Below are 24,249 nucleotides of genomic sequence, written 5' to 3'. Positions count from 1 at the left end.
GCTCACCGCAACCTCCACCTCCCAGGTTCAAGTGATTCTCCTGCCTCAGCCTCCCTAGTAGCTGGGATTACAGGCATGTGCCACCACGCCCGGCTAATTTTATATTTTTAGTAGAGACAGGGTTTCTCCATGTTGGTCAGGCTGGACCTCAGGTGATCCGCCCACCTCAGCCTCCCAAAGTGCTGGGATTACAGGCGTGAGCCACCGTGCCCAGCTTAGTTCATTTCTTTTTATTACTGAGTACTATTCCATGACATAGATGTACCACAGTTTAACTAACTCATCCACAAAGAAAATGTTGAGTTGTTCCCAATTTCGAGCTATTCCAAATAAAACTACTGTGAACATTTGCGCAAGTTTTTGTGTGAACATTAGCTTTCATTCCTCTGGGATAAATGTCCAGGAGTACAATGGCTGGGTTGTATGGGAGACTCATATTTAGTTTTTTAAGAAACTGTCAAACTGTTTTCTAAGGCAGCTGTAGCGTTTTACCATTTTACATTCCTAGCATTAGTGTACAAAATATCCAATTTCTCAGCATCTCCACTAGCACTTAGTGTTATCATTATTTTTTTATTTTAGCCACTCTGATAGGTGGTGGTATCTCATTGTAGTTTAAATTCACATTTCCCTAATGGCAACTGACAGTGAACATCTTATCACCTATTCATGACTTTTGCCCTTTGTTAATTGGATGTTTTTTATTCTTGATATTTGAAAGTTCTTTAAATATTCTAGATACAACGCCTTTCTTAAGATATATAGTTTTGCAAATATTTTCTCCCCGTCTGTAGCTTGCCTTTTCATCCATTTTACCGAGTCTTTTGAAGAGAAAAAAAGTTAATTCTGATGAAGTCCAATTACTGGTTTTAGCTCTTAGCAATTGTGCTTGTGGTGGCAAGTATAAAAAACTCTTTGCTGAAACACATGTCCTGAAGACTTTCTCCTGTATTTTTTTCTAAAGGTTTTATAGTTTTATATTTTACATTTAATTCACTTAATTTTGGGTTAATTTTTATATAAAATATGAGGTTTAGGTAAAGGATTTTATTGTTGTTTTGTTTTGCCACTGCGTATCCAACTGCTCCAGCACCATTCTTGAAAAGGCTATTGTTGTCTTATGGTATTGCATGTTTAATGAATTGGCAACAACAGAAAGTTGGTCTAAGAAAAGCAGAGGAACTTTGTCGTGTAAGAATTAGAACCAAGGGCTCCATAATCATCTGACATCAGTTCCATGTTGTATCTATGGTGGTTAGAAATGTACATGATAGGAACTCTAGGAATCTTATGGATTCCTCTTTTAGGGTCTCTGGTCAGCCATGGCAACGATGTGACACTTAATGTTGAGTTATTCTCTGTTTTAGGCAGTCTTCTGCATAGGTTCCTGTGTGTGTGCATGGTAACTGTTCAAATCTTGGATCCTTGATGATCCTTGGAGCCACTCAATACTTCCACTCCGATTTATCAATTTCAGCCATTATACAATCAGTTATACAAGGGATACACTTGGCATACAGACTGTCCATCATTGACTGCACTAAGTCCAATTTGGCTTTAATGGAAAAGTTGATAAAGTTGGTATCGACAAGGATGTGGTAAGGTGGGCCCAGCTGTGTGATATATTGGAAAAATAAGCAGGGACGGTGTTGAGGAACTTCTCCTTTAGCACACTAGGACCTTTTCCTTCTTTTTAGGTTTTAATCTACCCTTTTCTGTAAGCCTTGATCTGAGACAAAGCATTCACTTCATGATTGCATATTTCCTTGTTTTCTTTTGCTTCCCCATGGTCATGTCATAATCTTGTTTCTTCCAGAATCTATTAATTGTTAGTATACAGAAATGCAATTGATTTTTTACTGAGGTATAACTGATATACAAAAACTTGCACATACTTAATGTATACATTTTGATGAATTTTGTTTATTGATCTTGTATCCTGAAACCTTATTGAACTCACTTATTAACTCTAGGAGTCTTTTTGAAGATTCTTCGGCATTTTCTACATAGATAATTGTGTCACCTATAAATACAAATAGGTTTATTTCTTCCTTTCCAACTGGTATTCCTTTTATTTCTTTCTGTACCCTACTACACTGGCTAGAACCTCCACTAAGATGTTAAATGAGATTAGTGTGAGTAGACACTCTTGCCTTGTACCCAATCTTAGGGAGAAAGGATTTAGTAATTCACTATTAAGTATGATGCTAGCTGTAAATTTTTCATAGATGCCCTTTATCAGGTTGAGAAGATTCCCCCTCTAATCCTAGTTTGATAACTTTTTACCATGAATAAGTGCTAGTTGTCAATTACTTTTTCTGTATTAATCCATATGATCATGTAATATTTAATATTTAACCTGTTTATATGGTAAAATACATTAATTTATGTTTCAATGTTGAACAAGCCTTGCACATCTGGAATAAATTCTGCTCTGCTCATTCTCTTTATACACTGATGTATTCAATTTGCTAATATTTTGCTGAGGAGTTTTATATCTAAGTTTACAAGAGATACTGATTGTAGTCTTTTTTGGAGAGGACTTACTTTGTCTTAGTTTAGTATCAGGGTAATATCACCCTCATAAAATGAGTTGGGAAATGTCCCCTCTTCTATTCATGTCTGTAATCCCAGCACTTTGAGGGGCCAAGGTGAGCAGATCATCTGAGGTTCGGAGTTCGAGACCAGCCTGACCAACATGGAGAAACCCCGTCTCTACTGAAAATACAAAATTAGCCAGGCGTGGTGGCGCATGCCTGTAATGCCAGCTACTCAGGAGGCTGAGGTGGGAGAATCACTTGAACCTGGGAGGCAGAGGTTGTGGTGAGCGGAGATCATGCCATTGCACTCCAGCCTGGGGAACAAGAGCAAAAACTCCGTCTCAAAAAAAAAAAAAAATTATATAAAATTGATATTTAATTCTTCTGTAATTGTTTGGTAAAATTTTCCAGTGAAATTATCTGGGCCCAGAGATTGCTTTTTTAGGAGTATTAAACTATAAATTCAATTTCTTTAATGATTATAGGACTATTCAAGTGTTCATGTTGGTTGAGTTCTGGTAGTTTTGGAAGAATTGGCTCATTTCTTCCAAGTTACAGAATTTATGAACATAAAATTGTTCACAGCATTCCCTTATTATTATTTAAATGGCTACAGATATACACTGACATCTCGTTTCATCCCTTATATTGATAATTTCTGTCTCCTCTCTGTCAGTTGGATAGAGGTTTTTCAATTTTACTGTTTTTTTTTTCAGGGTCAGCTTTTTGTTTCATTGATTTCTCTGTATTGTTTTCCTGTTTTCAAATTCATTGATTTCTGGTTTGATCTTTATAATTCCTTCCCTTTTGCTTGTTTTGGATTAGCTTTGCTATTTTTCTAGTTTATGGAGGTGAGAACTTAGATTATTGATTTAAAGTCTTTCCCGTTTTCACCTTTTGTCTATAAGCTTTTGGTGTTACTATTTTTTCTCTCAGGACAGCTTTTAGCTGTAGCCTAAATATTTTGATATGTTTTCATTTTCATTTAGTTCTATGCATTTAAAAAGCTTCCTGTGTGACTTCCTCTTGGACCCATGAGTTATCAGTTTACTTTTTAAATGTTGGAAATTTTCCTATTGTCCTTCTCTTATTGATTTGTAGTTTGATTCCATTGTTATTAGAGAACAATGCTCTATACTATTTCAATTCTTTTAATATTTCTTGAAGTTTCTTTTGTGGCCTAGGATTCAGTCTATTAGTGGTGAGTGTTCCATGGGCACTGGAAAAAAATGTGTATTCTGTTGTTGTGTGAAGTGCTCTCTATCAATCATATCCTGTTAGTTGAGTGTATTGTTCAATTTTTCTATATTCTTGATTTTTTTCTCTAGTTGTTCTATTAATTCCTAAGTGGGAAAGCCCCAATTATCATTGTTGATTTGTCTATTTATCTTTATCATTTTTTTTTTTTTTGCTTCATGTATTTTGAGGTCTTGTTGTTTAGAATGCATACACTATATCATTATGTCATTTCAGTGGACAGATCTTTTAATCATTAGGTAATGTCCCTCTCTGCCTCTGGTAATTTTCCCTGATCTGAAGTGTACTTTATCTGATATTAATATAACCACTCCTGCTTTTAAAAATATTTTCATGATATACATTTTTCTTCCTTTTACTTTCACCTGCCTATATCATTATATTTGAGGTTTCTTGTAGACAGCATGCTGTTGGATCATGTTTTGTTACTCTGCTACAGTTTGAATGTGTTCCCCCAAAAAGCATATGTTGGAAAATTAATCCCCAGTGCAACAGTGTTGAGAAGTGGAACCTTTAAGAGGTGAGTAAACCATGAGGCTCATAAATGGCTTAATTCTGCCACATAGGAAGTAGAGTTATTATCATAGGATTAGATTCCTTATAAAAGGACAAGTTTGGGCTCCCGGCTGCATATGTGCATGTGCTCAGGCTCTCTCTCTCACCCTCTTGCACTTTGTTCATGTGATGCCTTCTGGCATATTACGACACAGCAAGAAGGCCCTTGACAGATGCCAGCCAGCTGATTCAGACTTCCAAACCTTCAAAACTGTGAGTCAATATATTTCTGTTCATTATAAATTGCTTAGCCTCTGGTATTATGTTATAGCAGCACAAAATGGACTAAGAACTCCATCTATATTTTTTAAAAATGATTTCAACTTTTATTTTAGATTCAGGGGGTATATTTGCAGGTTTGTTACCTGGGTATATTGCATGATGCCAAGGTTTGGGATATCACTGATCCCGTCACCCAGGTACTGAATATAGTACTCAATAGTTAGTTTTCCAACCCTTGCCACCCTCTCTTTCTCCCCAATCTAGTAGTCCCCAGTGTCTATTTTTGCCATCTTTATGTCCACGAATACCCAGTGTTTAGCTCCCACTTATAACTGAGAACCTGAGGCATTTGGTTTTTGTCTCTGTGTTAATTCACTTAGGATAACGGCCTCCAACTCCATCCATGTTGCTGAAAGGACATAATTTCATTCTTTTTTATGGATGTGTATTATTTTACGCTGTATATGTATCACATTTTCTTTATCCAATCCACCATTGATGGGCATCTAGGATGATTCCATGTCTCTGCTATTGTGAATAGTGCTGCAATGAACATACAAGTGCATGTGTCTTTTTGGAAGAACAATTTGTTTTCTTTTGGATATATATCCAGTAATGGGATTGCCGAGTCAAACGGTAATTCTGCTTTGAGAATTCTCCAAATGGCTTTCCACAATTGCTAAACTAATTTACATTACCACCAACAGTGTATAAGCATCCTCTTTTCTCCACAGTCTCACCAGTGTCTGTTTTTTGACTTTTTAATAACAGCTATTCTGAATGGTGTGAGATGGTATCTCATTGTGGTTTTGATTTGCATTTTTCTGATGACCCATTATGTGGAGCACTTTTTCATATGCTTGTTGTTCGCTTGTATGTCTTCTTTTAAGAAATGTCTGTTCAAGTCTTCTGCCCATTTTTTAATGAGGTTTGTTTGTTTTTGTTTTTTGCTTTTTCAATTGTTTAAGTTCTTTATAGATTCTGGATATTAGACCTTCATCAGATACATAGCATGCAAATATTTTCTCCCATTCTCTAGGGTGTCTGTTTCTTTTGCTGTACAGAAGCTCTTTAGTTTAATCAGGTCCTGTCCATCAATTTTTGTTTGTGTTGCAAGTTGCAATTGCTTTTGAGGATTTAGTCCTAAATTATTTTCCAAGGCCTATGCCCAGAGGGGTGTTTCCTAGGTTTTCTTCTAGGATTCTTACAGTTCGAGGTCCTAAATTTAAATCTTTAATCCATTTTCAGTTAATTTTTGTATATGGCGAAAGATAGGGGTCAAGTTTCATTCTTTTGCATATGGCTAGCCAGCTATTCCAGCACCATTTATTAAATAGGCAGTCCTTTCTCTGTTGCTTACTTTTGTTGACTTTGTCGAAGATCAGGTGACTGTAGGTGTGCAGCTTTATTTCTGGGTTCTCTATTCTGTTTCACTGGTCTATGTGTCTGTTTCTCTAACAGTACCACGCTGTTTTGGTTACTGTAATGTTATAGTATAGTTTGAAGTTGGTTAATATGATACTTTCAGCTTTGTTCATTTTGCTTAGAATTGCTTTAGCTATTTGAGCTCTTTTTGGTTCCATACAAATTTTAGAATGGCTTTTTGTAGTTCTGTGAAAAATGTCAGTAGCTTCACAGGAATAGCGTTGAATCTGTAAATTGGGCAGTTATCTCTGTCCTACAATTGGTGCATTTAGACCATTTACATTTAAGGTAAATATTAGGGGACTAGGGCTTAAGTCTAATGTGCAATTTTATTATGTCTTCTGTTTCCTGTTTCTCATTCTGCTCATTCTCTTTTTTCTACTTTCCTGTGGGTTACTTGAACATTCTATTTTTCCAGTGATGATGATTAAATTTATTTTACTCCCTGATTTATTAATAGTTTCCCTGGCATAACAGGGAAGGGTATACCCAACTGCCTGAAACAACAAACTAGCATACAAATGCATGAAGCAATGGTTCTTAAGACACTAGACATAAGATAATGAAGAACAGTGGTCCCTAAGAGATGGGACATAAATAGGGTGAGAGGTCTCCTACTTTCCCAGATTAGAGACTTGAGTGAGTTTCCAGGCCTATGTGCAGGGAGGACAATAGAGGGGGATCCCAGTGGATTTCTTAAGTTGAGGAGACAGAGCAAAAAGTCCTGAAAGACCAAGGCAGCTAGAGTTGATAGGACAAAGCAACACAGAGAAGAAAGCAGGCCGAGGCTCAATCAGGAGGAAACAGATAACCTGGGTAGCACATTATCCATTAGAGAAAATAAATTTATGGCTAAAAACCATCCTACAAAAGAACAACAACAACAACAACAACAAACACACTCCAGAGCCAGATGACTTTACTGGTGAATTCTACCAAACATTTAAGGAAGAAGTAATACCAATTCTACACAGTCTTCCACAAAACTAAGAAAAAGGGAACACTTCCGAACTCATTCTCTGAGGTCAGTACTACCCTGATACCCAAACCAGACAAAGATATTACAAAAAACAATAACAACAAAAACCCACTATAGGCCAATAGCCCTTAAGAACATACATGCCAAAACCCTCAACAAAATAGTAGCAAACCAAATCAGCAATATGTGAAAAGTATTATAGACCATTACCAAGTGGGATTTATCCTAGGAATTCAAAATTAGTTTAACATGTGAAAATCAATCAATGTTATATGCAATAGCAATAGAATAAAGAACAAAAATGACATGATCCTCTCAATAGTCACAAAAGCAGCATTTCACAAAACTATTAAAAACATTCAACAAATTAGGAACAGAAGGGAACTTTCTCAACTGATAAAGGACATCTATGAAAAACCTATTGCTAACATACTTACTGGCAAAAGGGTGAACTCCCTTCCCCTAAGATCATGAACAAAGAAAGATGTCCACTCTTCCCATATTTATCATTATAATGGAGGTTCTAGCTAGAAAAATAAGAAAAATAAAAAGCACCAAAAAAGAAGTAAAACTCTATTTGCAGAAGATATAATCTAATACATAGAAAATCCTAAGGAACCCTTTAAAGAACTTTTAGGACAAATAAACAAGTTCATCAAGGTTGCAGGGTATGAGATCGATATACAAAAATCAATTATATTTCTATACACTAACAATGAACAATCTGAAGTTGAAATTAAGAAAATAATTTCATTTATAACAGCGTTAAAACGAATGGCATATTTAGGAATAAAAGTAGCAAAAAATATTTAAAAATTAGGCCGGGCACAGTGGCTCATGCCTGTAATCCCAGCACTTTGGGAGGCTGAGGCGGGCGGATCACGAGGTCAGGAGATTGAGACCATCCCAGCTAACATGGTGAAACCCTGTCTCTACTAAAAATACAAAAAATTAGCTGGGCATGGTGGCGGGCGCCTGTAGTCCCAGCTACTGGGGAGGCTGCAGCAGGAGAATGGCATGAACCCAAGAGGCGGAGCTTGCAATTAGCCAAGATCACACCACTGCACTCCAGCCTGGGTGACAGAGTGAGACTCCATCTCAAAAAAAAAAAAAAAAAAATTAGAGAGTCTACATAAATGAAAAAACTTCCCATGCTCATGCATCAGAAGATTGAACACTGTTAAGATGGCAACACACTCAAAATTGATCTACAGATTCAAAGCATTCTCTATCAAAATTATAGTTGTCTTGTTTGGCAGAAATTGATAAGTTGATCCTAAAATTCATATGGAAATGCCAGGAACCAAGAATAGCCAAAACAACATTACAAAGGAAGTACTTCCTAATTTTAAAATTTACTACAAAGCAGCAGTAATCCAACAAATGTGGCACTGGCATAAGATAGATCTAGAGACCAATGGAATAGAATTAGGAGCCCAGACAAACCTTTACATATATATCAATTGGTTTTAACAATGGTGCCAAGACAATTCAACAGAGGGAAAATAGTATTCTCTACAAATGGTGCTGAGACAACTGGACATATAAAAAAATGAAACTGGACCCCACATCACACTATATATAAAAATTAACTTAAGATGGATCAAAACTTAAATATAAGAGCTAAATGTGGCTGGGTGCTCTAGTCCCAGCACTTTGGGAGGCAAGGGCAGGTGGATTGCTTGAGCTCAGGAGTTTGACAACAGCCTGGGGAACCTGGCGAAACCCCATCTCTACAAAAAATACAAAAATTAGCCAGACATGGTGGCACACACTGATAGTCCCAACTACTCAGGAGGCTGAGGTGAGAGGATGGATTAAGCCGAGGAGGCGGAGGTTGCAGTGAGTGGAGATCACGCCACTGCACTCTAGACCGGGTAACAGAGCAAGACTCCATCTCAAAAAAATAAATAAATAATGTATAAAACTTACAGAAAACACAGGAGCAAGTCTTGTGACCTTAGGTTAGACAATGGTTTCTTATGTATGATGCCAATAGCACAAGCAACAAAACAAAAAATAGATTAACTGACTTCATCAAAATCTAAAACAGATTTGCTATAAAGGATATAACCAACAAAGTAAAAAGACAATCCACAAGAGAAATATTTTATAAATCTGACACCTAATAAGGGACTTGTATATACATGATATATAATATTTCTTACAACTCACTAATTTTAGAAATGATCCCATTTTTTAAAGAGCAAAGATTTTAACAGATATTTCTCCAAAGAAGGTATGAAAATAGTCAGTAAGAACAGGAAAAGATGCTAAATAGCATCAGTCATCAAGAAAATGCAAATTAACAGCTGGGCACAGTGGCTCGCACCTGTAATCCCAGCACTCTGGGAGGCCGAGGCAGGCGGATCACCTGAGGTCAGGAGTTTGAGACCAGCCTGGCCAACATGGTGAAACCTCATCTCTACTAAAAATACAAAAATTAGCCAGGCATGGTGGTGCACACCTGTAGTCTCAGCTACTTGGGAGGCTGAGTCAGAAGAATTGTTTGAACCTGGGAGGCAGAGGTTGCAGTGAGCAGAGATCATGCCACTGTACTCCAGCCTGGGTGACAGAGCAAGACCCAGTCTCAAAAAAAAAAAAAAAGAAAATGAAAATTAAAACCACGATGAGATATCAGTTCATACTCCACAGAAGGACTACAATCAAAAACACAGACAGTAACAAGCAGTTGGTGAGTATGTGGAGAAACTGAAACCCTCATATACTGCTAGTGGAAATGTTAATGGTGGAGGCACTCTGGAAACCAGTTCCTTTAAAGGTTAGACATAGATTTACTATATGACCCAGCTCCCAGGTATATACTGAAAAAAAAGAAAGTCTATGTTTACATAACAATTTGTACACAAATGTTCACAGCAATGTTATTCATAATAGCCAAAAAGTGAAAACAACTGAAATGTCCATCAACTGATGAATAGATACACAAATGCGATACACTCATATAATGGAATACTATTTAGAAATAACAAGGAATGAAGCACTGATCCATGCTATAAACATGAAAGAATCCTGAAAACATAAAGCTAAGAGAACAAAAAAATCAAATTATATATTTCCATATATATGAAATACCCAAAACAGGCCAGTTTATAGAAACAGAAAGTAAATTAGTGATTGACTAGAGTTGCAGAGGGGAGGGAATGGGGAATGACTTTTAATGAGTATAAGGTTGCTGTTGGGGATGATGAAAATATTCTGGAATTAGATAATGGTTGCACAATATACAAAAATATTGAATTATGTACTTTTGAGAGGTTAATTTTATGGTATGTGAATTATCACTCAATAAAACTGTTATAAAAAAATGCTAATTGTACACAAAGTCTTCAAGAAAACTGAAAAGGAAGAAATACTTTCTAATTCATTCTCTGAGTTCAACATTGTCCTGATACCCAAACTAGACAGTCACCTACCACCAGGGACAGGGAAAAATGAAACAAAACTAGACAAAGACAGCCTAAGTAAATGCCATTCGCCCAAGTGTCGTTGTCTCTACATGGCTGTCTTCTCAAAAGGACACCAGTCATATTGGATTGGGGACCCACCATACTCCAGTATAACCTCATCTTAACTAACTATATCTGCAAAAACACTATTTACAAATAAGGATATTCTAGAGGAGTGGAGGTTAGGACTTTAACATATCTTTTCCAGAGGACAAAAGTTAACCCATAACAATGTACCCCAAACCACAAGATCATCTCAATAGAAAAAGTATTTGGTAATATCCAACATCTATTTACAATGTGAACTAGGGGTAGAAGGGAACTTCTTGTAAACCAAAAACAAAATCCTAAGGTCCTCCAAACATCTGAATGGTCTTCCTCCTCAGCCAGGGCACTCTATAATTGAACCTGAAAGACTGGTTCAGGGAAGTGGGAGGTCTAGACATGCCTCATTATACCTCCAGCATTAATATCAACACATACCTTTGGTCTGATAAGAAACATTCACAATCTATTCTCTGTGAAGCCTGCTACTTAGAGGCTTTATCTGCATGATAAAACTTTGTTCTCCACAACCTCTTTTCATAATCCAGACATTCCTTTCTTTTTTTTTTTTTTTTTTTATTTTGAGACAGAGTCTCACTCTGTCGCCCAGGTTGGAGTGCAGTGGCACTGTCTCGGCTCACTGCAACCTCTGCCTCCGGGGTTCAAGCGATTCTCCTGCCTCAGCCTCCCAAGTAGCTGGGACTACAGGGATTCCAGGTGCCACCATGCCTATCTAATTTTTCTATTTTTAGTAGAGACAGGGTTTCACCATGTTGGCCGGGCTGGTCTCGAACTCCTGATCTCAGGTGATCCACCTGCCTTGGCCTCCCCAAATGCTGTGATTACAGGCATGAGCCACCGTGCCTGGCAACATTTCTATTGATAATAACTCTTTGAACCAATTGCCAATCAGAAAAATTTTAAATCTACTTATAACCTGGAAGCCTCCCCCGCCCCCCTTTTCATGGACATTCCTCAACCTGATAAAGGTTGTGTAGGAGACTGAATGCTTTCCCTTGAAATTACGAAGACAGACAGGATGTCTCCTCTCACCGCTGTTTGGAAAATTCTGGCCAATGCAATCGGCACACCCCCTACCTGAAGCTCCACCCAGTGGCATCCAGATTGTAAAAGTAGTAATACGGTAACTTTATTTGCATAAGTCTGATCCTGTATGTAGAAAATCAGATGTAATTAACAAACAAGGTACCAGAGTCCACGCGTGAGTTTAACAAAGTTGCGGGATTCAAGAAAAAAACACAAAATCTATTGCAATTTTCACATAAGTACCAATAAGAAATTGGAATTAAAACAATACCAGTATAATAGCATCAAAAAATTAGAAATGCTTAGGGACAAATCTGACACAGGATGAAGGACATGTACATGAAAAATACAAAATATTGCTGAAAGTAAAAAGGACTTAAATAAATGGAAAGCTATACGTTGTTCATTAGTTAATTTGATGTTGCTCCCAATATTTTCCCCAAATTACTTTGTAGATTCAACACCATCTCAATACAAAATCTCACAAGTTTTTTTTTTTTTTTTTTTTTTTGTAGAAATTGACAAGCCATGTCAAAGTTTCATATGGAAATGTAAAGAACATGGAATAGCCAAAGCAAATCTGAGGAGGAGCCCATAGGCTCACGTAAGTCAACGGATTTCTGATAAAGGTCAATGGCAACGCAGTTGAGATTACTTTTTTTTTTTTTTTTTGAGACAGAGTCTCGCTCTGTTGCCCAGGCTGGAGTGCAGTGTTGCAATCTCCGCTTAATGCAACCTCTGCCTCCCAGGTTCAAGTGATTCTCATGCTTCAGGCTCCTAAGTAACTGGATTACAGGCATGCACTACCAAGCCCAGCTAATTTGTTGTCTATTTAGTAGAGATGGGGTTTTGCCATGTTGCCCAGGTTGGTCTCGAACTCCTGGCCTCAAGTAATTCACCTGCCTCATCCTCTCAAAGCGCTGGGATTACAGGCATGAACCACTGTGCCTGGCCAAGAAAATACATTTTCAAAAAATGCTTAAATATGCAAAGCCATACACTTTTACCTTGCCCTTGCATCATGTAACAAAATGAACTGGAAAAGGATAAAAGGCCTTGTAGTAGTCTGTTCTCACATTACTGACAAACACATATCGGAGATTGGGTAATTTATAAGGAAAAAGGGGCTTAATGGACTTACAGTTCCACATGGCTGGGGAGGCCTCACAATCATGGCGGAAGGTGAAAGGTACATCTCACAAGGCAGCAGACAAGAGAAGAATGACAGCCACGTGAAAAGGGTTTCCCCTTAAAAAACCATCAGCTCTCGTGAGACTTACTACCAGGGGAACAGTATGGGGGAAACTGCCCCCATGATTCAATTTTTTCCCACTGGGCCCCTCCCTCAACATGAGGGGATTATGGGAGCTAATATTCAAGATGAGATTTGGGTGGGGACACAGCCAAGCCATATCAGGCGTGAATATAAAAGCTGAAACTATAAAATTTCTAAGAGAAAACGTGGGAGAAAATATTTTTACCTTGGATTGGGGAAAGGTTTAATAGGCATAATTGCAAAAGAATGAATTATGAAAGGAAAAATTGATAAAACTGACTTCATCTAAATTAAAAATCGCTTAAAAGTCACTGTCTAGTTAATAAAATGCTCAATAAAAAGTAGATATTACCACCACTACCCTCCTCATCACAAAGTGTATCTTTAATGGAGATCCATGAAAAAGTATTCTTTCAAACCCCTAACCAGAAAATCTTTCTTGCCCCATGGAACCATCTTTTTTGTTTTCTTTTCCGCCTCCTTTCTGGGCAATGCACATCTTATAAATAATTATATTTTCCTTTTTGTCTGGGAACCAGGACTCCCCAAATCAAAACTATGGCCCAACTTTAGTAATTACATTAGACTCCTTTCTCTAGAAACGTCACCCTATATTATTTTCATTGCTTTCTTCATGCTTCCCACTTTATTTGGGGTTGCCAGACTTAGAAAAAGGAGCACCCAGATACATTTGAACTTCAGATAAAAAAATCATTTTTAGTATAAGTATGTCCATTTGGGGCCAGGCGCAGTGGCTCATGCCTGTAATCCCAGCACTTTGGGAGGCCGAGACGGGTAGATCACCTGAGGCCAGGAGTTCAAGACCAGCCTGACCAACATGGAGAAACCCCGTCTCTACTAAAAATACAAAATTAGCCGGGCGTGGCGCATGCCTGTAGTCCTACCTACTCAAGAGGCAGGAGAATCGCTTGAACCCCGGAGGCGGAGGTTGCGGTGAGCCGAGATCGCGCCATTGCACTCCAGCCTGGGCAACAAGAGCGAAACTCCATCTTTAAAAAAAAAAAAAAAAAGTATGTCCATTTGGCATCTTGTATTTTCTGTCAAACCTAACTTTATTGCAAGCATTCTTATTAGCCACCTCAAATGCTTTATGGGAGAGATGAACTATAAATGAATATACACATACAACTTGGAAATACTTTATAGTAAACTTACAATTGAATTTTAAAAACTGTTTTACAACAATTTAAACTCACGGTTGTGTTGTGTTTACTTCCCGTTATCCAATCTACACAATGTAACGTATTTCAAAATCTTTCGCATTTTATATTCTATTTTTAAAATAATGCCTGGTGCAGTGCTTTGTCAAAAAGTATATGAAAATATTTATTTTCAGAGAAGATACTAACTGCCAAGAAATAAAAAAAATCACTTAATTCTACCTTTTTTTATACTACCAAAAAGCACTTGAAGAAGAGACTCGTCTATTTTGTTAGGACATCTTTAACAAAAGATTTCCCATTAGGCCATCAATACTGTTCCGCTTCACTTTCATATATCACTCCTGCCCAAACTCAGCTGAAGAGGCAGCAGAAAATATCATTAGGCTGATGAATGGTGGTACTTCCAGATGACACAGCTCAAGGAAACACTATTGCCCAGGGCCTTGACACTGTCCCCTTTCTCTTGAGAAGGATACTTGATCTCCTTTGATCCCAGGTACGCTATATTTTTAAATGTGGGAATTTAGAAGGCAGAAAACCTGCCACCATTTTTACTAATTTAGTTTTAAGTCTACATATCACAGAATAGAGTACCAGGGTGTTAAAAAAGAAATGTAAAAACAAGTTGAAAATCAGATAGGTAAGCTCAATCTTGCCTTCTGGGCCTCCTGCGCTGCCCTAATTAACTTTCCTAAGGCTCTTTCCACATACATTATGAACGGACAGTTTCATGTCAATAACGAAAGAAGTGGAAAGCATCACACATTTAAAAAGCCATAACAGGAGATTTAAACAATTCTACTGAAGCAGCGAGGTTTCAGAAACCACAGAGGATAAATGTGTTAACAGTGAATGCTAGGATGCTGAGTTCCGTGGAAAAGCTCTGGCCTGATCATGTCTTTTCTGCTCTCCCTACTTTAGACATTCAGGTGGATTCTGTCACCACTGGATGAGAGACATGGGTTTGAGACAGCCACCCAAGAAGTAACCAATGCTCCACTATGCTCCTACAAACTTGTGTCCCTACAATCAATTTTCCCCATCTCACCAGCACCCACCTCTGCCCCTTGCTCATTATGCCTAAACACTGGCCTTCCCTCACTCCTCTAAACTTATCAGGCATGATGCCGCTCAGGGTATTTGCATCTGCAATCTCCTCTGCCTGGGGTATTCACTGCCTATTTTCAAAACGGTGCCTCCACATAAATCACGGCTCAGTTCAAAGGTCACCTCCTAAGAGAGTTCTTCCCTGGCCTCCTAATATAAAGATCCTCATCTTATTCCCACTCTGCCTCTCCCACCACCAAAGCCACTCTGCAATGCAGTAGCACCTCTTCCTTTTCACTATTCAGACCACTCGTCACTCCTAGAAATGACCATGTCCATTCATTTGTCTCAGCCCATGGAAGCCGACTCTCCACCTCTCTTGTGTACCTGTTAGACGGCACCCAGCAAATAATGTGCCAAATAAGTGTGTCGACAAAAACACTCCAATGGCAAGTGAACCGGAGCCAAAGAAGAATGAGAAAAGAGAGATACCCTCAAGTAATGCAAATAATGTGTATTTTTATATGTCAAACATTATTGTTCCAATGACTTTCATAAAGTAACTCCCCTCTAGGAAAAAAATGTGGCTATGTGATCTTTATAAAATCACACTGAAAAGTCACATATTTCTATGAAAATGACCACGCCGATACAGCAGTAACAATAGGAACACTGTGTTAAACACATAAATAAAAGGATTTGGGTCTAGGACAAGAGCTTCAAGACCTGACAGAGAAGATGTAAACTGGTAGGCCCTGGGACAAATTTGTCCCCACAGACTTGTTTTACTTGGTCTGGTATATTTTAAAGATTTAATATCAGTTTCCAACATTTAAAAATTGGAATATTTCACATAAAAACTCATATTTCCTATATTTTTCTGTAAAATCAGAAGTGACCACCACAGGTCCTCATTACTTTGTGGCAAGCGCTGAGCAGAGCTTAGCCTGGCAGGGACTCTCCTGGGTCCCCACCCTCCCAATTTCTTCATGCCTAGAATAACGCCCTCATGTAACAAAAGGCTTCTTTGAAGCATCTGATTTTTCAACTGCTATACCCTTCAAAACAAAACTATTTGCTTCTAGTGGCTCTTCTCTTTGAATACTTTACAACAGAAAAATGATCAAATTTCCATAGCGACATAGGCAATACATAGTAGGTGACACTACAGAGGTTTACTATAGTGCTGGAAGAAAAAAGAAAAGGAGAAAAGAGATCCACAATAAAATTATTAGGCAACACAGCCTGAGTAAGGAATTAGGGATGCCTGTGGGAAAGACAGGGCTGCAACACAGGGCCTGAAATGCCCCATGTGAAACAGGGAAACACGTGACCAATGTACCTACTTTAATTACCCAGGAGGAAAAGGAGGGAGAAAGGGGGACCCAAATTTGTCCAAATGAGACAGCATTTGGGCGTGAAAGAGACTAGAGTTAGAATAAGGAATTAAAGCATTTCATGAAGGAGAGTCGGGGGTAGGACACCCTGACGGGCATCCTCTGCTCGGCTGAAAGTGCACTGAAATGTACATGTGATAGGAACATTACCAAAGGGACGCCATGGCTACAGCCCTTGAGGAGCACCATGTGAAGACGCAGAATGCATTAGAGCTAACGGGAAGCTACTGGGTGCCAAGGAGTGACCACCTGGAAGCCCACTCTCTTCTGCCTCTATGCACGTGAGAGACAGTGAAGAGTGAAGGGTACGTTGATGCAGTGAAGCATTCTGTTCTGCATAGCACTTGTTCCAGGAGAAACTCCAGAGGCATCAAACTTAGATATGATTCTGGAAGGGAGAAAAAGCTTTCTACTAGTAACTGAGCTAAGACAAGGATGTTGGGGGTCTAGTAAGGAGAGATCATCAGTGAAACTCTCAGGGAAGACAGCCTGGTAAAGGAATGGGAATATGTCTAGAAGCTCAGGAAAGACAAGGTGACAAAACATAGCTGAAACACCTGAAAGAGGGAGGAAAATGTGACTCAGGTAGCTTTCTGAGGAGAGAGATGGGGTTGGAGGAGGCTGTGACTAGGTATGAAGAGCTCACAGAAGGCTGAGGTTAGCCTAGAATAGGGGAAAACACATCTCTGAGCAGTAAGGCTCTCCCTAGGAGAGCTCCAAGAAGGCAGATAACTGATTGTACTTAATGCAGAGAGGCTGACTCTGCAAACCCTGGGTGCCTATTACTTTTGAGGTACACAGAGGCTCCTCCCATCTAGGCAGCAGGAAGGAGAGAAAAGGCAGGTGAGCACACATGCAGTCCTTTTAAGAGGTGATACCAGAAGTGACACACATCACTTCTGTTCGCTTCTCACTGGCTTGACTTTGGTCAGTCATATGGTCACATCAAGGCAAAAGGGAGGCTGGGAAATGTTGATTTTATTCTGGCTGTTGAAAGAGTTAAAAACATACTAACTACTCCGGTATATTGTCTATTTAAGTTAAAGCCACTTGAAAAACAGCAGGTGCAAAAAGATCACTCTGACCTTCATGCTGTTTTTCAAAAGCAGGAGATGAAATTCCCATGCAAAAGATAATACATTCTTATCATCAAGGATGAAAAAGTTGAGGCTAAGGGAATTCTGTTCTAACAAGCCTTGTTAAATTAACCCTTACCTTCCTAGCTACTTCCATACCCAATAATCTACCTTAGTCCAAGCTCCTTTGCCTTATCACATTTTCACAACCACAAGTTGACCCTTGAACAACACAGTCCAAAATCTGCATATAACTTTTGACTTCCCCAAACTTAACTACTAATAGCCTACTGTTGACTGGAGGCCTTACTGATAACATAAACAGTCAATTTACACATAGACTAGTACTACATGTATCTTAAACATTCATGACATACTTTCTTTTTTTAATTTGGGGGGGTATTTCTAAGCTACACAGTTTGTCTGCAAGTTTTTTCAAACTGTCATAAATCTGCAAAAAATTGTCCAAAAAATTTTTAAAAGTCCACATATAAGTGGACCTGCACAGTTCAAACCCGTGTTGTTCAAGGGTCAACTGTACTATTCTTTGTCCAGTTCAGTATATAAGTGACTGCGTTAACTACTTCTTCTGGTCTTCATTTCCTAATCTAGCCTTCATTTCCTTATGAGAACTCTCATGCCATGTAAAAACCTATTCTAAAGAAATGTGTATGCTTTTAATCTATCTCATGTCAATGTAATTATTGGGACCACTCAGGACCCTAAGAGGATGGAGGTAGAGTTTTGCAGTCCCTACAGTATTCACAGGAGAATGGATATTGGTGGAGAACTTGAAGTCTCTGCCAAATGCGCCTACTATGAGTCAGGCATTGTCCCGAAGCTAAAGGAACGGGTGGACCACACAGGTGAAGCCCCTCCCTCCTGGAGCTCTCACTCCAGAGGGGCTGGCAGACAGTGCATGAATAGACACATTATAAAATGTCAAGCCATTTTACATACAGTTGTTAGAAAAGGGTTCTTTGGACAGACAGCCTATGCAAGTGACGGAAGGAGCCACGTGAATGTTGGAGGAAAGAGCCTTATGAGGTTAGAACACCAAGTTCCTAAGTCCTGTGGCATTACTTTGTAGTGCATCAAAAAGTAAGACGGATTTATAGATTAATGGATAAATGATAAAATAAATGTAGAAAACTGCTAAACAATGCAGGTGGCCATTATATATGTGCTTATTGTGCAATTCTTTCAGCTCTTCTGTTTGAAAACTTTCATAATAAAAATGTTGGGGGGGCAAAAAAGCCCCATGACAGCAGTGTGCTTGGTGTTTCTGAGGACCAGCAGGGAGGCAGCATGACTCACTGAATGTGCAAGGAGAGGCTAGAAAATGAGGTCAGAGAGGAGAGTAGGATAACATGGAGCCTGCAAAAAGGTCCATCAGATCACCATCCTATGGCTCACATCACCACTGACTCAGACACTCTCGTGGAGGTATTATTTAGGCAATAGATTTACAAGAATGGAGTTCACGGGACAGGTCATGGCTAAAGATACAAATTTGGAAATCCTCAAAGCATAGACACCATGGAAAGCAAGCAGCTGAATGACATCACTTGTGGTGAGAGGTGGTAACACCGCCCTGCAGTGGTGGCGGTGGAGCTTGGAAAGTTTCTCTTTAGGGAAACCTCACCACTTCTACCACCAGCACTCTGCAGAAACTCAGGACTGCTTTACTCTGGGGTACTGTCTGATTTCTGCTCAGCTTCAACTTCGCTGGAGAAAAGTGCTGGCATCACTGTGAAGGCACGGGGGTACATGCTGGGCTGCTTGGTCTCTGGCATGCAGTAAACTGAAGAAGGGCATAAGAGGGATGAAATGGCAGAGCTGTTCTTTATAGACTTCTGAAAATGCCTCTTTCCATCTACTCCTGAGGCCAGGGGTGCTGCGGGGTTTCTGTGGGGAAGCCACTGCCCACTGCCACGGTGACCCCTCACAGGGTGTTTAGGCACTGGGCTTCCTTTGCCCTGTGCCAAAGGCTTCCATATGCCTCCTGTCTCCCAGAAGTAAGTTGAAATCTTAATCTGCCACTGACTTCCTTTTCCCCTTTCTCTTCATTAACGTAAGTTTATTCCTTTTTGAGTTCCTCTATTTTTCTCTAAAGAGGTCCTGTGAGAGACAGGAGATAAATGTAAGGAAAAAAAAGAGTAACAAAAAGAGGCCTGTTAAAAATTTTCTTGGTTAGTCTCTCACATTTATTTTGTAGGATCATTTTTAGTACACTTAAAAAAAAAGGTTGGTGAGATTATAATTACTTTAAATATATTTTTTAATTTTGGAAGAATTAATATTTTTAACGATAGTCTTCCCACCAGGTACCTGGCACATCTGTGATTTCATTTACATCATATTTTATGTCTTCAAATTTTTCCTATAGTTATCATGTACAAGTACTCATGACTTCTATTTTCTTGTTACCTTCATTTTCGGCCATTTTATAGGATGATTTCAAACTTCTGTGTAAGGGATTTTCCCCCATTTCCAGTTTTCCAGTTCTTTCTTTCTTTTTTTTTTTTTTTTTGAGATGGAGTCTCTCTGTCGCCCAGGCTGGAGTGCAGTGGTGCAATCTTGGCTCACTGTAACCTCCACTTCCTGGGTTCAAGTGATTCTCCTGCCTCGGCCTCCCGAGCAGCTGGGATTACACGAGCACCCGCTACCATGCCTGGCTAATTTTTGTATTTTTAGTAGAGATTTCGCTTCACCATGTTGGCCAGGCTAGTCTCAAACTCCCAACCTCAGGTGATCCGCCTGCCTCGGCCTCCGAAAATGCCGGGATTACAGGTGTGAGCCACCGTGCCCAGCCTGGTTCTTTCAATTTAATGTCAGTATATAAAAAAAAAAAAAAAAAAAAAAAGCCGGCCAGACGCAGTGGCTCGCACCTGTAATCCCAACACTTTGGGAAGCTGAGGCAGGCAAATCACTTGAGGTAAGGAGTTTGAGACCAGCCTGGCCAACAAGGCAAGAGCCTGTCTCTACTAAAAATACAAAAATGAGTTGGGCGTGGTGGTGCATGGCTGTAGTCCCAGCTACTGGAGGGGCCGAGGCAGAAGGATTGCTTGAGCCTGGGAGGCGGAGGTTGCAGTGAGCTGAGATCACGCCACTGCACTCCAGCTTGGGAAACAAATAAGTGAGACTCCGTCTCAAAAAAAAGAAAGAAAACTATTAATTTCTGTGTATTATATAATACCTGCTTACTAAAATATGCTCTTTAGTACCAACAAATTTTTTGTTGTAATTTTTTTCTAGGTATAAAAATCTTATTAACTGCAAATAATGATTTTAGACTGCAGATTTATTTCTCTCATCTTACAGCATTACCTGTATCATACCGCCCGCACCCTCCCCATCACTGTTGACTAGTAGTAGCATTCTTCTTTCGCAATTTTAATGAAAATGCGTTTAGAGTTTCTTTATTTAAAATGTTTACTATTGACTTTAAGAAAATAACCTTCAATATGTTTGGGAGACTCACTCTATCTTAAATGGAGTTCTAAAAAAGGAAGAATTGCTAGCTGAACTTTTTAGCATCAATAATTACAATCATGTTTTCGTTTGCCTTCAATTTCTTAAAATATTAGATGATGTTTTTCTAGTGCTTGAACTATTCCTGAATTCCAGAATCAAATCCTATTTGGTTATATTAAGTAATGTACTGCTAGATTTAATTTGCTTTTATGAGGGGAGGGGATTTTCTTGCCTATATTCCTAAATGAAAGTTTTCTTCAATTGTTCTGTGCTGTTTTAAAATAGGTTATGGTATGAGACTTATTATAGCTTCATGAAAATGAACCAGGAAGCTTTAACTCTCTCTACACTCCAAATCATTTAGACAGCATAGGAGTTGTCTACTTCTTGAAAATTTTGAATGCACACGTAAAACCATCTAAGCTTGACAACATTCTAATTAAAGATCTTGTAGATGCAGAATATCAGATCACAATGATCCACTTGTTTGTTGTTTGTTTTTTCATATTAGAAGATTTTTTTTTCTTTCGATAAGAACTAATGGGATTCTGGTATTTACCCTTTAAACTGGCAGCCCCCCTAACTGCTTGTGAAAGAAATCTTAGCAGAATAATAAAGAGAAAAATGTTTCCTCTTTCCCTGCAGCTACAGAAAAGCAGATTCTATTCTGTGTCATAAATAGTCCTTGAAAGTGTTATTTCTAATAAAGAAGTCTTGTAAGATACCTAGAAGGCAGAAAGGGTGATCATGTCCTGTGAAATCAACATTTATCTTTTAAAACAAAAAATTCTGATTGGTTTTCTTACCTAACAATGTTTGCTTTGGTGATATTTATATTCACATTTTTGAATTGCTACAGGCTATAAATACTTGTAAGATTTCTTTGTTGGATCTTTTCTTTTCTACCTGCTTGTGCTAAAACTACACCTTGCAGATTCCTATTCCTATTTAAATAGAGGTTGAGATGCTTAAATCATTAGATGATCACATTTTAAGAATGCTGAAGTTTGATATTTTTATCTATTCTGATGTCAATTTTGATAATTTATACTTTTCTGTAAAATCATCTACTTCTCTATATTTCCACATTTAATGCCTTAACGTTACACATATTCATATGGCTATATTTTCTTTTTTTTCTTACTGCTATAGCCACAGTCCAAATTGAAAGTTTGTGATATGTCATTTTTACCTATCAAATGGACAAAAAATTTTAAAGACTCAGAAAATGTAGTGCTGGTAAAGATGTAGAAAAGCAAGTACATTTATACACGGTTTAATTAGAATATAAACTGTTAGAATCTTTTGAGAAGTTATATGGTAATTAGTACTTATAAAATAAAAATGTGTTTTTATATCTAACCATCTCACTTCTGGAGTTTATCTAATCAAAGGAAATTCAAGAGTACCACACAAACATGTGTTTTGTACTACATTTATAATGTAGTACATTTAGGGGTAGGAAAGACAGATTTATATCACACATTTGAATTAGAAAATGTACCATAAGCACATTACAATCATGTGTTTCACATCACACAAACGTGTTTTGTACTACATTTATAATGGAAAATAACTGGAAACAATCTGAATGGCCATCCATCAGAAGATGTTTGAATCAAAAAAACCATTGTACATTCATACTATAAAATACCATGCTATTAAAAAGAATGAGATTGACATATAAGTACAGACTTGGAAAAGATGTCCATAATATTGAAATAAATAAAAATAAAAGCAAGTTACAAAACACGTATACTATTTTGTGTATGGTCCTATTTTTAGAAATGAAAGCAAAAACCAAAGAAAGAAAATCACTGAGATAAGTGCTTGTGACAGTAAGCAGGGAAAAGGATGCAAGGACACACGCCAAATGTAAACAGGGGTTACGCTGGGGGTGGAGTCACGACAGAGGAAGACTTCAGTTTTACTTTAATCATGTCCATATTGCTTGAATTGTTATAATGTGCTTATGGTATGTTTTCTAATTCAAATGTGTGATATACATCTGTCTTTCCTACCCCTAAAATTCAAAAAAGGGAAAATTTGCTAGGCACCCTGTGTAATGACCCTCATTTAGTGGTCAAATCCAAGACTTGCTACAATCAATGGAAAAGATGGGAAGGGCTCAGGCTGCCTTTAACAACTCTAATAATAGAGCATCATGGTTTCTTATGACCATAAAATGAGGAATAAAGAAACTTGAAAATTTGGCTTTTTGGTTATAAGATTCAAAAGCGTCTTACAGAGGAGGGGCCAAGATGGCCGAATAGAAACAGCTGCAGTTGCAGGCTCCCACCAAGAAGAATGTAAACAGCAAGTGAATCCTGTACCAGCAACTGAGGTATACAGGTTCTCTCACTGGGACTGACTAGGCGGTTGTCTTGACCCACGGGGAGTGAGGAAAAGCGGGTTGGTACAACAGCCCACCTGAGAGCCACACAGGGCAAGGGAGCTCCCACCTCCAGCCAGAGAGGCAGTGAGTGATCATGCTACCCTGCCTGGGAAACCATGCTTTTTCCATGGATCTATGCAACCCACAGATCAAGAGATTCCCCTCATGAGCCCATGCCACCAGGGCCTTGGGCCCCAAGCACAGTTTATAGATTCTCAGTGGCTGCTCGGCTGGAGACAACCTAAGATTACGGAGTTCTTTGGGGGAGAGGTGGTCATCATCACTGTGGCTGCCTGTTGCCTAAGACGACTGAGCTCCAGAGGCAGGGGTGGCCACCATCACCACAGCTCCAGTCTGCTGTCTTTCTCCTGCCAGTGCTGGAGATACTAGACGGTTTGGATCCAGGAGGAATTCTTCACAGTGCAGCACAGCAGCTGTGGCAGATAGTGGCCAGAATGACCTATCCCTCCTCACTGGGCAGGGCCTCCCTGCAGCAATTTCAGCAACTCCAGGCAGGAGTTTGGGGACAAAACCCTGATCTCCCTGGGACTGAGCCCTTGTGGGGAGGGGCAGCCATGGTGTTTTAGGATGAGCAGACTTAGTCTTTCCTCCCGCTGGCTCTGAGGAATCCGGGCAGTCTGGACAAGTGGGATTCCCCCCAGTGCAGCACACCTCCTCTGCCAGAAGAACCAAAAGTGCTTCCTTAAGTGGGTCCCAGATCCCATGCCTCCTGACTGTGTAGGAGTCCCCAACAGGGGTCGCCAGACACCTTATACAGGAGCATTCCAGCTGGCATTAGGTTGGTGCACCTCTGGGACAGAGATCCCAGAGAAAGGAGCAGGCAGCCATCTTTGCTT

The 24,249-nt window shown here is 39.0% G+C and overlaps 1 pseudogene; it reads right to left on the bottom strand.

Annotated features, from left to right (window-relative positions):
- Positions 1 to 1,164: 1,164 nt before the first annotated feature.
- LOC116473890 (rRNA-processing protein FCF1 homolog) lies at positions 1,165 to 1,788 on the bottom strand (annotated as a pseudogene).
- Positions 1,789 to 24,249: the final 22,461 nt, after the last annotated feature.

Source organism: Hylobates moloch, unplaced genomic scaffold (genome assembly GCF_009828535.3).
Source record: "Hylobates moloch isolate HMO894 unplaced genomic scaffold, HMol_V3 SCAFFOLD_8, whole genome shotgun sequence".
Lineage (NCBI taxonomy): Eukaryota > Metazoa > Chordata > Mammalia > Primates > Hylobatidae > Hylobates > Hylobates moloch.
Note: the sequence above shows the minus strand (reverse complement) of the source record. Positions and strands in the feature narration are given on the sequence as shown.